Source organism: Chrysemys picta, chromosome 10 (assembly GCF_011386835.1).
Source record: "Chrysemys picta bellii isolate R12L10 chromosome 10, ASM1138683v2, whole genome shotgun sequence".
NCBI classification, from domain to species: domain Eukaryota; kingdom Metazoa; phylum Chordata; order Testudines; family Emydidae; genus Chrysemys; species Chrysemys picta.
Window position 1 is genome coordinate 55,164,922 of NC_088800.1, and position 12,357 is coordinate 55,177,278.

The window sequence follows — 12,357 nt, forward strand, 5'->3', positions numbered from 1 at the left end:
ACTATATGCAAACCAGGCTATCAGCTAGGATCCCATTTGGCTGATGTAAGGATGCAGCTGGAAGCTTCAACTCCGAATTTAGTTTTTGCGGGTTCACAGCTACTATTTAAACAGATTGTAATATATAAAAATGTGTACTGCAAATGTGACACAAATGGATGTAGCATCTCATCAAATAATTTATTCTCAAAGGGGCTAATTTATTCCTGTACTGGAACATTTATAGCACTTCCTTGGCTAGGAAGGTTTTTAGTTTGGTTGGCTAAACAACATGGCATATCCAAAAACATGGATGGGATTCTTAATAGAAACACTGCACTCTGTGTTCCAAGCCCTGTCCTACTTTTGTTAGTCTAATGGCTATTGGTAACCCCAGTTTTTGAGAAAATATACAATGCATCAAGATTCTATAAAAAGCAGCAGTTATTTCAAGTCAGGGGCTGCAATACCTCAAGAGTCTTGATAAATATAGTTTTGTTTTTGATACAATGTTATCTTAATCTGTCTCTGCGTGTGTCTAATACAAATTAACTTCAAACTGCCCCATCAACAAGTGAGGGGAGACAGCATGATCGGCCCAGCATGTGCCACTTGTCACTGGTAAGTAAGCCTCTTCCAGCCAGTGATGCAGTAAGTTGATGGACTCCCAGAAGAAGCTCAATAGCTCTCCACTATGAGAAGATGCATCACGCAGCACAAGGTGTTTCAAAGAGAACATAAAAAGAATCCCTGAAGCCCCCTCCCACACACACATTTTTTAAAAAATTACACAGGCTGTTTCTAATTAAGAAAGCCATCGAAATGATTCACACTATCTCCCCAATTGTGAAGTTATATAGAAAAAAGTAGGCTCCCAAAATGATCCTTATCCATTAGCTTAAAATGGGACAGCATTTTCCTCTAGTCCTGTGGTCAAAACTTGCAGTGTTTCTGCAATGCTGAGATGGTACAACACAACGTTGTGATGCACTGTGGGATTGTCTACAACCCTCACAATTTTGTCCTGCATGGCAGATCAGTGAAAACCCAAGCCTGACAGCAACCCGAGAATTAGAGGGATACAGTCAAGGCTTTAAAAAAGTATTATGATATACATATGGATAGGTGCAGCAGTGTCAGAGAAAGATGATTACTTCAGACTCTGAAAGAGTTCCAAGCAGCGGTACTGTTTGTAACACAGAATTGCAAAAGCACAACCATGCAAACAACCAGCTGTACAATGCAAACAGCCCCTGGAGGATTTGTTTACATAATATCGGGGCAACAATATGCCCTTGCTGCAATCCTGCATCTTAAAACAAACAGATGATTGGGAAAGAGAGAAAAGATCACAGGACAGACTGAGAAAATCTTTAACAGCACCCCTTGTCAGTCAACGGCAGGAAGCACTGTCAAGAACTGCCATTTCAGGCACCGGGAAGCACAGAAACATCAAGAAAGCACTGAATCACAAGAACCTGAAAAATTCAAAGGAAGGAAAGACAGGATAATGATTGTCTCAGCATTTAAATGTCATGCAGACACTCTGCCAGAATAACCTATATTTGCCTTTCAAAATATAATGTCCCGTTTTAGGGACACTGCTATTGGGTTAAGAGGAACTATTCCCACTACCCACACCAGAAGAATGCAATGTGCAGTGTGACATATCGGCAGACTTCACTACAACAACAACAACTCAGGACCTCCCAATTTCAAAACAAAAAGGATGAGAGCAATTATAGTAGGTCTGCTACCTGTGCAATTATTTTGCAGCCAACCTCAGTCCTGCCCACAACAAAGCAATAAGTCCACCCCCAGTGCTAAGCCACAGTTAAGTTTTGCTAAAATCTGTCCACAACACAATCTTTATTCTGTGAGCTAAATTAAAAATCAATATTTCATTAATTCTCTACAGGAATTTAAGCTTATTCATTTGTCTAACAGATTATACCTACTCTTCCAGCTGCATGGCTTTTGGAGGGAACACAGGGGATTTCTGAGTGATGGTGGTTTAGGTTTAATGCAATTAATATTCAGCTATTCTTCACATCCCATCTGGAGGGCTCTACTTCTCACGCAATGGCTATTTAGGCCTCAAACCACCTTTGGGGGGGGAAAAATCTGATCTCACTTATCTGGAGAGTCTGACACATAATTAAGTTAGAGAAACAATGAAGGCAGGAAGACTGAGGTCCACCAGCATACACCCCCTCACTAAACTGATTGTGTGAGATGCATCCACTTAGAGGCTGATGGATAATTGTGACTCAGAGTTTCAGTGGAAAAAGCCACGGTTTCTGCCCATATGCCTAGTTCTACTTGAAAACCCACCTTGCAAAGATGACTACAGGACATACACACAGCTCGCACCCTTTCCGAACGTATTCATTGTATTCTTAATGTTAGTGAGCACATCATAGGCTCAAATCCAGCCAAAAGTGTTGATGACCAATGACTGTGATCATATACATCCCGGATGGCTGCCTGTGGGAATAATCCAGTTCCCAGCAGCCAGGTGTACATGTTACAAAAATACCAGCACGACGGGCATTTCTGACTCTCTTTAACAGAGTCAGAGGACTGAATAAGTCACAAAGACCAAGCTGCCTTCTTACACCTAGGCCAGGTCCACACTAGAAGCTTTTGCTGATATAGTAATGTCAGATAGTGGTGATTTTTTTATGACATTTTTATACTGGCAAAAATCCCTAGCATATACACAGTTATACTAGCAAGAAAATGCTTTTACCAGCAGTGTTTACTTTGTTCATAAAACTGGTGTAAACGATACCAGCAAAAGCACTCTCCACTATATCGAGCTATATCTCCACTAGAAGGGGTTGCCAGTATAACAAACCAGTAAACCCTTTCCAGTACAGACCTAATGTACATCTGGCCCTAGAGTTGGTGCCTTCAGGTCAGGTTTGGAACATGGAGGAAGTTTGCCTCATCACGCACTGCCCATACTACATCTGTCTTGAGATTAAACACAGGCTTTCAGTCCAAGTCTGCCAGACAGGCATCTTTCACCAGTATAAAAACCACACCAAAAATTCAATATCTACAGAGAATGTTTCCCCAAAATTAAAGAGCCCAAAGTGACACCTTAGCACAGCAGCCAAATGTTTCCATCATCATAATTTTATGTTGAGTGCACACACAGTGCTCTGAACCCTCCACCAGGGGGCTCTCGGTACTAGTGATAAAATGATGTATGTATGCCGTGTTCTTGGAGCCACTTTCCCATTGTAACATGTGTTAACTACTTATGCTAAACAATCTGTTCCACCCTTGTATTTAGCTGCGACACTCTGAGTGCCTTTCCCAGCCCTGAAGAAGTCGAAAACTTGTTTCTCTCACCAGCCGAAACTGGTCCAATAAGATATTACCTCACCCACCTTGTCTCTCTTCTGAAACACTGTATGGTCCATCATGGCACCTACACTATGTTGGTTCATTTTAATAGCTGAAAAAGGCCCATGCTTTGTTCCATATTTAAGGGTCTAACATAACTTACGAAAATCAAGTTGCTTTCTTTCTGGTTTGCACATGATCACAAATTACTTCTGTCAGAAATCAAAGCACAAAAAGAACAATGTAAGTATCACATCAAAAGATAGAAGTTGACACTCTTGCTCTCTGAAAATAAAACTGCATAGCCTGCTCAAGGGCCTGATCCTGCAATCTTTATGAAGGCAAAACTCAGCTTTATTTTAGTGAGCTTTGCCTGCATAAAAGCTGCTGGGTCAGGCCCTTAATCAACCTTTCTCCTATTAAAAAAAAGGAGTTGATACAATAGCTCTGTTTCATATAAAATATCATTTCCGCCATATGGGGGAGGATGGAAGAGAACTAGATTTAAAGCTTTCCTCTATGATGTCACAGACGCAGCTCTTAAGAGGTAAGATGATATCTCTGTAACACAAAGCTTGCTTCTATTAGATTACTTTTTCACCACCCTTTCTCACCTTGGTTGCAAGCAGGACATCCTGTCCAAGCATCCTATGTAGTTAAGTTAGGAGAGATGGTTAAAGGTTGCGTGGGGAGAACAACAGAATCATCTCACAGTCGCAAAAAAACAAAACACAAAAACAAAAACAAAAAAACCCACCAACTTCACAAAGTTCAGTCTGGGGAAGCAGTGCACCCACAATTACATGGTTTGTTTTTTACCCAGCAGTTTGGTATGCCAGTTTAGAAGCTTGAAAATGTAAATTCTGCCAGGCTGCCATTTTGTCCTATTTGCACTTGGCAAACATTACACAACGCTGAAATTAACATGCCTGTTTGTATTTAATAACTACTAGAGTGCCTCCCAACCCCAAACTCTTTGTTCAGCCACATCAGACATTATGTTCACAGAACTCTGGAAGTGATGTCAGCAGGGGAGCACAAAACACTGTTTTGTTCTAGGTCCTACAAAAACCATTGCATTTTATTTTTTGTTTAAATATTAGGAGATTTGAATAAACTTCTTTAGAGCCCAACACACTTTCTTTCAGATTATAGCAATTATCTATATTATAGCCTATAACTCTAATATAGGCCTATTAAGGAACTTCTCCAAAAGGGTCCAGTTGCAACCTCTTTGCTACATATATTCCAACCAAATATCTCTGGATCAGAGAACATGCTAAAGGACTGTGTGTATCCCATATCTCCTTCCAAAACCAAATCACCCCCAGACTGGGAAGAGCTGTGCATTAGTCACTGCTTTTAACAGTATTTTCTACTTGGACCAACAACAACAAAAATCAGTTTTTACATAATAAAGTTCCTCAATGCTTTTTGCTTTCTAACCTGACAAGTACCCATCCTTAAGATCACCAATAGGTTAGAACAGAAGCTTGAGGAATTTAACGGCAGACACACTCATTCTGTCCTACTTCCCAAACTGATTCAAACTCATGCCTTTCTTTGAGTTTTCTACTATCAAAGAAAAAAGGCCCTCCACCTCCCCCTCTTTCAGGCTTCCAACTGTGTGAAGCTGCACTGACAGAAGAGGCAATTAATGTAGGTTTAACATTACCCCCCATTTTAAATACAAATGAGACCATTGCATTTGCCAATGCCACACACATTCCAATATGACAGGGTGAAAGAATGAAAAAGTGAGCTCTGGAAATTACCAGTGCCATGGACATGCAGGGTTAATAACATGGCTGAAATACCCCCTCCTCAACTTCAAAAAGGAACAGGCATCACTAATTACAACTTCCTCCTACTGTCTCCCCAATACTCACATCGCTACTCTTGTGTTTCCAAAATGCACCTGCTAGAATTATGATCTTGCCCATCGTTCAGACCATGTCATGCACATCTTTGAATTCCTTCCCTTGCTTCCCCCATTATTCACCACATCATCAAGTTTAAACTCTTGTTCTCACTCTCAAAGTCCTTCAGAACTGTGCTCTAGCCTATAGTCTCTGAACTACTTTATATGCATGAATTTCACCCACTTCCTTCCTCCATTGATGACTGCCAGTACTCCACTAATTTCCTCTCACTCTGTGCCTTTACCACGTTGCCAAGACACTCCCCAGCCCCTCTCTGGTTTCAAACCCCTCCTAAAGATTCACTTCTTACATGACACCCATAAGAAATGAAAAAAATACATCATGTTAATCCTGTCTCTGGGCCTATAGAGGCCTGCAGTCTTCTCAATTATAGATTTTTGACTGAAAGAGCTTTAGGGCAGGATCTTATATAAGGGCAGAGCACACCATCAGTTGTTTAGTTATTGTTAATTTGTAATCACCACTTTCTCCCAAAACAGTCATTTCCTACCTCAGCTCACTCAGATTTACTTGAAGGGGGAAGGCCTTCTTTGTAAATACATAAAGGTGAGCTCAGAGCAATACCATGTCAAAGTGGAACTCCGAATATTGGCATATTAGGCCCAAAGGATGCCAAAGGGGAACGATCTTGATGTTTTAAGTGTTCACAAAGTTCCTCTGAATGAGTTACGAGTTCCTTGGAATAACTTCTATTATAAAGAAGAGGGTTTTTTTTTTACCTTGTATTAGAGTTAAAATAAAGTTTTAAAAGTGTAACAAAGAAAATATTACCACATTTAACCAAGTCTGTCATCTGTTAAAAGTGAACCATTTTAGTCATGACATGGAATGCTACAATTTACAAAGCACTCACGAAAAGTTTAGTGGAATTCTTCAATAGTGCATGAAAAAAACCTATTTATGAAACCACTTTCAAAACTCAGTAAGAATATAAATCTGTAATCAAAAGTCTCATACCCACGAAACCAACACTAACAACATTTTACACCTACTTTCCTTCATAGGAGTCATACCAGGAAATATCTGAAAACTACAATCTGGGATATTTGGAAAAAAATCTGGGATATTTGGGAAACAATCCAAGGCACACCTTTTAATATAGTTGAAATTCACTGAATTGCAGATTTTTGGATGGAAAAAATAGTAGCTATTTTGCTAAAAATTAAGGACAGCTGTTAGTGTCCAGGACTTCTAGCACTGCATTTCTGACTATACCACTGCCTCATTCGTGGACCCTGGGCAAGTCACTAAGGCCTGCTCTACACACAGATTTTGTGCCAGGGTAACTATTTTGGTTAGGGGTACAGTTTTTTTAAACCAATTTAGTTATCCCAGTACAACCAAAAGCGTGGCTGTAATTCTATACTGGTACAAGCACTTTGATACCAGGTCCATGCCAGGAAGTTGTCTCACTTTCATTATACTGGTACTATTAAAATGAGAGAATTTTCATGCACCCCCCAGGCCTTACATTCGATCTGTTTCCACCTATTTATGATTTTCCACTTCTCTAAACCGCTTTGTGATGCTCACACTGAAGGAGCTCTACAAGCATAAAGTATTTTTATGGCTGCGTATCACGAGTGGGGTGCGTGGCTGGGAGCCTGACCTTTGCCTCGCCTCACAAGATATGAGGGGTAACGTAAGACCCAGGTAACGTTTGCCCCTGGGTCATGGTTTATGGACAGGGCTAAGAGGGCACGCAGCAGCCCGACTGATTTTCATCAATTCCATTCAGGAAAGTAAACAGAGACAGGGGGGGGAGGGAATCCTGCCCCGCAGACACACCCCAACAACATCCTCCAGGCACCTCAACCCGACTAGCGGCTCCTCTCATGCCCCAGGCTCGCCAGCTGCCCCGACCCTCCAACTTGCCGCCAGGTGGTGCTGCAACCCGCTAGAGTCCACAAACCCCGCAGGGGCGCCCCCAACCCGGTCCTGGCTGCTGATCGGCGCCCAGAGACACCCCCCACCTAAAGGACCGGGGCCGCGCCCCCCAGGCTTGCTGCCTCACAGGGCAGGTTAGTCGCGTCGCGGGGGCCGCTGGGAGTTGTAGTTCTCGGCCCCTCCCCTCTCCCGGCTCTCCCTGGAGCGCGAGGCCCCGCCGGACTCCAGCCCCCGGCATGCCCCGCGCGGGGAGCAGGGCCACTCTGTGGGACGCGCCCAGCTCCCTACTGCCCCAACCCTGCTGAGGGAGCGCGCCGCAGGTACCGAGCCGAGAGCGCACTGCCGCCCCGCTGTCGGAACCGCCAGGCCCCCCTCGCCTCACGCGCCACCTACCGGATAGCAAGGCGGCGACGCGGGAGGCCCCTGACAGACCCAGCAGCGGGAGGTAATGGGAGAATCCACTCCGATGTACTGCCTTGCTGTCACTGAGTATGCGCGATGGAGAGTTGAGCATGCGCAGTAACATCCGCTGAAGCCGCGGCCCTGCTCTGCCCTCACTTGGGATGACAGCGGCGTCCCTGCGGCTAGCGGCGCGGGGCCAATCCGAGGGGAGGGGTGGGGAGGGGCGGAGCCTGTGCAAGAGCGGGTCAGACTCAGCCAGCTGGTGGCAGGGGGCGGGACAAAGGGAGGGCATGGGGTGAAGGTCAGGCCAGGCTCTGGGGCCTGGTTAGTCCAGCTGTTGTTTAGGTGCCTGGTGGGGCACCTGGGAGTACCTGGCTGCCCTTGTCACTCACTGGGAGGCTACACACCTGGACAAACCTGGCCCACGGGGTTCTGTGTCTGCTAGCTGGAGTGAGATCCTTCTGTAGGCAGACTCCACTGTAATTCTTACATAGATAGATAACCCTGAGATAGATTGTCAGCCCCAAGAATTCAAAAGGCATGGGTTGTGCACCAAAAGTTATGAAACTGAAAAATACACACACACACACACTTTTTTTTATTTGCTTTTATGTGTCCAAGTCGTTGGTGGTGCACCAGCATCATACTTCTGCTGTTACCTTTCTCAAAGAATCTGTACCCTAAAATCCATATACCTAAAACGTTTGTACATTCCTATAATATTCAGTACTGTTTTGGACTTCCGTTAGCATGTGATTCCGCCCCCCTCCTTCCCTTTTTAACTGAAAATTTATTAAAAATCCTTTTTTGTGTAACTAATCCCCCAACACTGAACCACATGCTTTACTCATCTGTTACTTCACTTGTTGCATACAGAGATGGTGAATTTTCTACTGAATTGTTTATATTTCTAAATGCATATCTGACATTTATAGCCTTTTATATATGTTACATATTTTGCTATGATACATTGAAGTGATGTTTTTCATTCTGACAAGTTTACTGTTTTGTACTGCCGAAATCAGGGATTTTTAAAAATAAATGATTCTGTTACGCCTTTGCATTGGTGAGCAGGAGGCATAGTTTGTCTTTTGGTGAAATTAAAATACCCTGTGTCTACTATGTGTTTACAGTGGGATCGTTAATGCATGTTAATTACCCTTCGATAAAAAACACATTTTCTTTGCAGCGAGGGGACAAACGATAATGCTGACTCAAAGATGTTAAATGCACCATTATTGTTTATGACTTGACAACTCTGATACTGATTGTGCTAATAAGATGCCTCCTTTGCCATCAGAGGTATTTGTGTATGAATATCAGCAGCCTCCTCCCCATTTATGTGAGTATAATTGAAAACTAGTTACTGCATTTTAAACTAAAGGAATTAACAGAGGCTTTCCCCCACTCAGTTTCCCTTATTCCCTTTCCCTTACTAAGGCTATGTCTACACTACGGACCTTACAGCGGCACAGCTGTACCACTGGCGCTGCGCCGCTGTAAGGTCTGCTATGTAGCCACTCGGCAGGAGATGCTCTCCTGCTGACATAGAGCTGTCCACACTTGAAACTTATGTCAGTCAGAGGTGTGGTTTTTTTTCACACCCCTGACCAACAAAAGTTTTGTGGACAAAAGTGCTAGAGTAGACAAAGCCTAAGGGTTTGTCTACACAGACACTCTAAAGGTATGAAGTTAATGCACATCATTTACAGTGCCTTAAACCCCTGTGTGGGCGCTCTCGTTCAGAAGTAGTCGCCTTAGTTTTGACAATGGCAGTCAGGGCACCCATAAAAAATTGCTTGAGTCCTTTCCCAAACTACTACTAATCATTAGGCCATTGACCTGTCTTGAACATTTTTAAAGTTTTGTATAGTTCGGGTGTAATCCACATTTGATTTTTTAAGTCCAAAGAGAAGAAGGAAAGCAGTGGAACACTCACCTTAATTTTCCAAAATTCCCCTTTGTAGATAAGCTTTTGAAATATTTCACAGGTATCAGTTTTAGCCTGGCAAAATTTCAAACCATCATTTTAGATTCAAATTTAAGGTGATCTTGCTCCTTTTCTCTGCCCAGCACTGGTCAGGATGTTTTTTATGATCAGGAAAATGAAGACCTGATAGTGTAATGGTAGATTGTGATGTGCACACAGAGAGCGTTGGCCCAGCTGTACAGTTATCCCCTCTATAAGCAATGTATATAAAGTGATGGCACTTGTGTCCCATTAGAATTAACCAATTGATCCACCTTTTTCTGGTGATCTAAATTGTAAATATTCCTCTTTGATTTCAGGTTCTACCTGCTCGCAACCACTTGATGTAAACCTTATCCTTTCCTCTGTGCTCCCAGGAAAATGTAAATACAAACACAGCATTGTCTCTTACACCTTTTCCTACATTATGATGGTAATAATAATGAGTCTATGACTGCAATAGCCACAAAGGTGTGATGACACAGTCCAATAGGCTGCAACAAAATATTTTCAGCTCACTTAAAACATTTAGATGTTGCATCTAAGCATACATGCAGAGTGCAGGGCTGATCACCTGGCCCTGGAACATCCAGAAGTAGGGTGTGACAGTTACTAGATATGCTCTGAAATTGTTTCAGCCGTATAGGATGTTTTCATTGTAGGCAAGACACCTTGGCAAGTTGTTCCCTGTTTACTCCCCTGATACCTGCGCCAATCAGGTCTCAAGAGGGGAAATGTTATAACTATATCGGCTTAAGAGTCAAGACAGGCCTGTGGCATCAGTGGCTGATCAGGGCTGTGCGGGATGGGTTTGCTGACAACCTTGAGAAGTGTTTTGAAAAGAAGGAGGATGTTGACATTCTTATCAAGAACTGAAGAAGCCAGGCACATACACTGGAGGGATGAGTCACACTGGAGGGATGAGTCATGGTACCTATTGAGTTCCTGGGGTCAGAAGGCCCCTCCTCCAGCCTAAGGGGAGGAACTACTGGACACATTGCTCAAATACATTCAGGGGATAACAAATGATAAAACAGGGATGGGAGTGAGGGTCACAGGGCCACAAGCAGGGAGTCATGGGGGGTGGGTGAGTCATGGCAGCTGCATGAGCAGTCCTGGTCTGACTGCAGGGTTGCCTCACAGAAGGGGACCCCAATCAGGCACAAAATATGGAAGTCCCCAATAATCAGAAGGTGCTTTTAAATCTTTAGGCCTTAGTGTCATGTGGTCGAGGGTAGGTCTGCACAGCATCTGCGAGGGTTCTTCCCTGCATGGTTAGAGGTACACGTACTACCTCTGCTTGAGCCAGCATACTAAAAATAGAAGTGCAGCAGCGGCTTACACTGGCTGCCTAAGTACGTACCCAGGTGGTTGGATGGCAGGATTGTACTCTGATTGCTAGCTTGAGCTGCCACCCGTGATCCCACAGCCACACTGCTGCTTTTAACATGCTAACTCGAACAGAGCTAGTGCGGGTATTTCTACCCGGCCTGGGAAGATCCCACACAGCTATTGCATAAACGTATTCTTGGTAGCTAGCACCCTATACTGGGATTCGGGTGATCAGGGTTCTGTCCCTGGCTCTGTCACTGAGCTGCTGTTGGGCCAGTCATAACCTTCCCTGTGCCTCAGTTTCCCCATTTGTAAAATAGGGATAATGATGCTAAATCCCCAATGCTTAGCCTGGGTTAGCCCTAATGGCTACATAGACCTTGCTTATTACAGAAGCTTTTATAACTTTCTCAAACTTAAGATTGTACCTCATTTGTGTGTGTCTGTTCACCTGTTTAACTTTGTGAATAGCTCTCATTTTCTTCTCCTATTTAATAAATCTTCATGTAGCTTATTATAGGATTGGCGACAAGCGTTGGCTGTGGCGTGAGATCTAAGGTACAATTGATCTGGAGTAAGTGACTGGTCCTTTGGAACTGGGAATAACCTGAATATTGCTGTGATTCTGGGTGTAAGGGACCTTCTATCACACAGGACAGGTAAGCTTACCTGGGTGGCAAAAGAGACTATTGGGAGTATCCATGGGGACTATCTGTGACCCCATGTTTAGGCTATTACAGAGCCTTAAGAATTTACACTTGTGTGGAAACAGAGTTAAAGGATTTAAATATAGGCCTCTCCATTGTAAGAAACAGCAATTGTCATACTAAGTCTTATCCTAATATTGCGGGACCTGTAGAAGCAGGGCTCATGTCAGAAGCGGGTGGGAAGATAGCAGAGTAGAGTCAGCATGACTCAGCCTTGAGATAGCGATGTTTTGAGAACAGAAGTGAGAAAATATAGGAATGGGCAGGACATAACATAAACAAACTGCAGATGTTTTTAATTAATGCATGCCATTAAAATGTATAAATGCTTGTGTGATATTGCTTGTACTTTGAAGAAACTGAGGCAGAGATGCTCTCTGTCAGCTGTGTTCTTCCCTTGCAATTGCATGTCCTGAATAAAGCTGTCTCTAACTTCGTTGCTTCCAACCTGAGAGTGGAGTTCGTTTCTTCCACATTTGATAACTGATTGGTGAAACCTAAGTACAGAACTGTAACAGGGGAAACCTCACCTGAGAGCCTCCTATCAGCTGGGTGCGGTGCTGCAATCTTTTTTTCCTCCTGCTCCAGGCACTCCCTGTAGGTTGCCAACCTTCCTAAGGGTATGTCTACACTACGGGATTAATCTGAATTTACAGAATTCGAATTTTGGAAACAGATTGTATAAAGTCGAATGTATGCGGCCACACTAAGCACATTAATTCGGCGGTGTGCGTCCATGTACCGGGGCTAGCGTCGATTTCCGGAGCGTCGCACTGTGGGT

At 43.5% G+C, this 12,357-nt stretch overlaps 2 protein-coding genes across 9 annotated transcripts in view; one reads left to right on the forward strand and one right to left on the reverse strand.

The window, feature by feature from the left end:
* The window catches only part of CDIP1 (cell death inducing p53 target 1), a 40,291-nt gene extending 32,585 nt beyond the window's left edge, over positions 1–7,706 (reverse strand). For 2 of the 8 annotated variants that reach the window (XM_065558726.1, XM_065558723.1), the window contains exon 1: positions 3,951–3,979. The gene's annotated coding sequence lies outside the window, so the exon portion shown is untranslated. Of the gene's footprint in view, positions 1–3,950; positions 3,980–5,225; positions 7,029–7,129; positions 7,292–7,559 lie in introns of those variants that run through there. The other 6 variants (XM_065558718.1, XM_065558720.1, XM_065558722.1 and 3 more) reach the window with 6 other exon arrangements.
* Positions 7,707–9,179: 1,473 nt separating this feature from the next.
* C10H16orf96 (chromosome 10 C16orf96 homolog) overlaps positions 9,180–12,357 on the forward strand; it is a 46,745-nt gene continuing 43,567 nt past the window's right edge. Inside the window, exon 1 of the mRNA XM_065558705.1 lies at positions 9,180–11,528. The gene's annotated coding sequence lies outside the window, so the exon portion shown is untranslated. The remainder of the gene's footprint in view (positions 11,529–12,357) is intronic.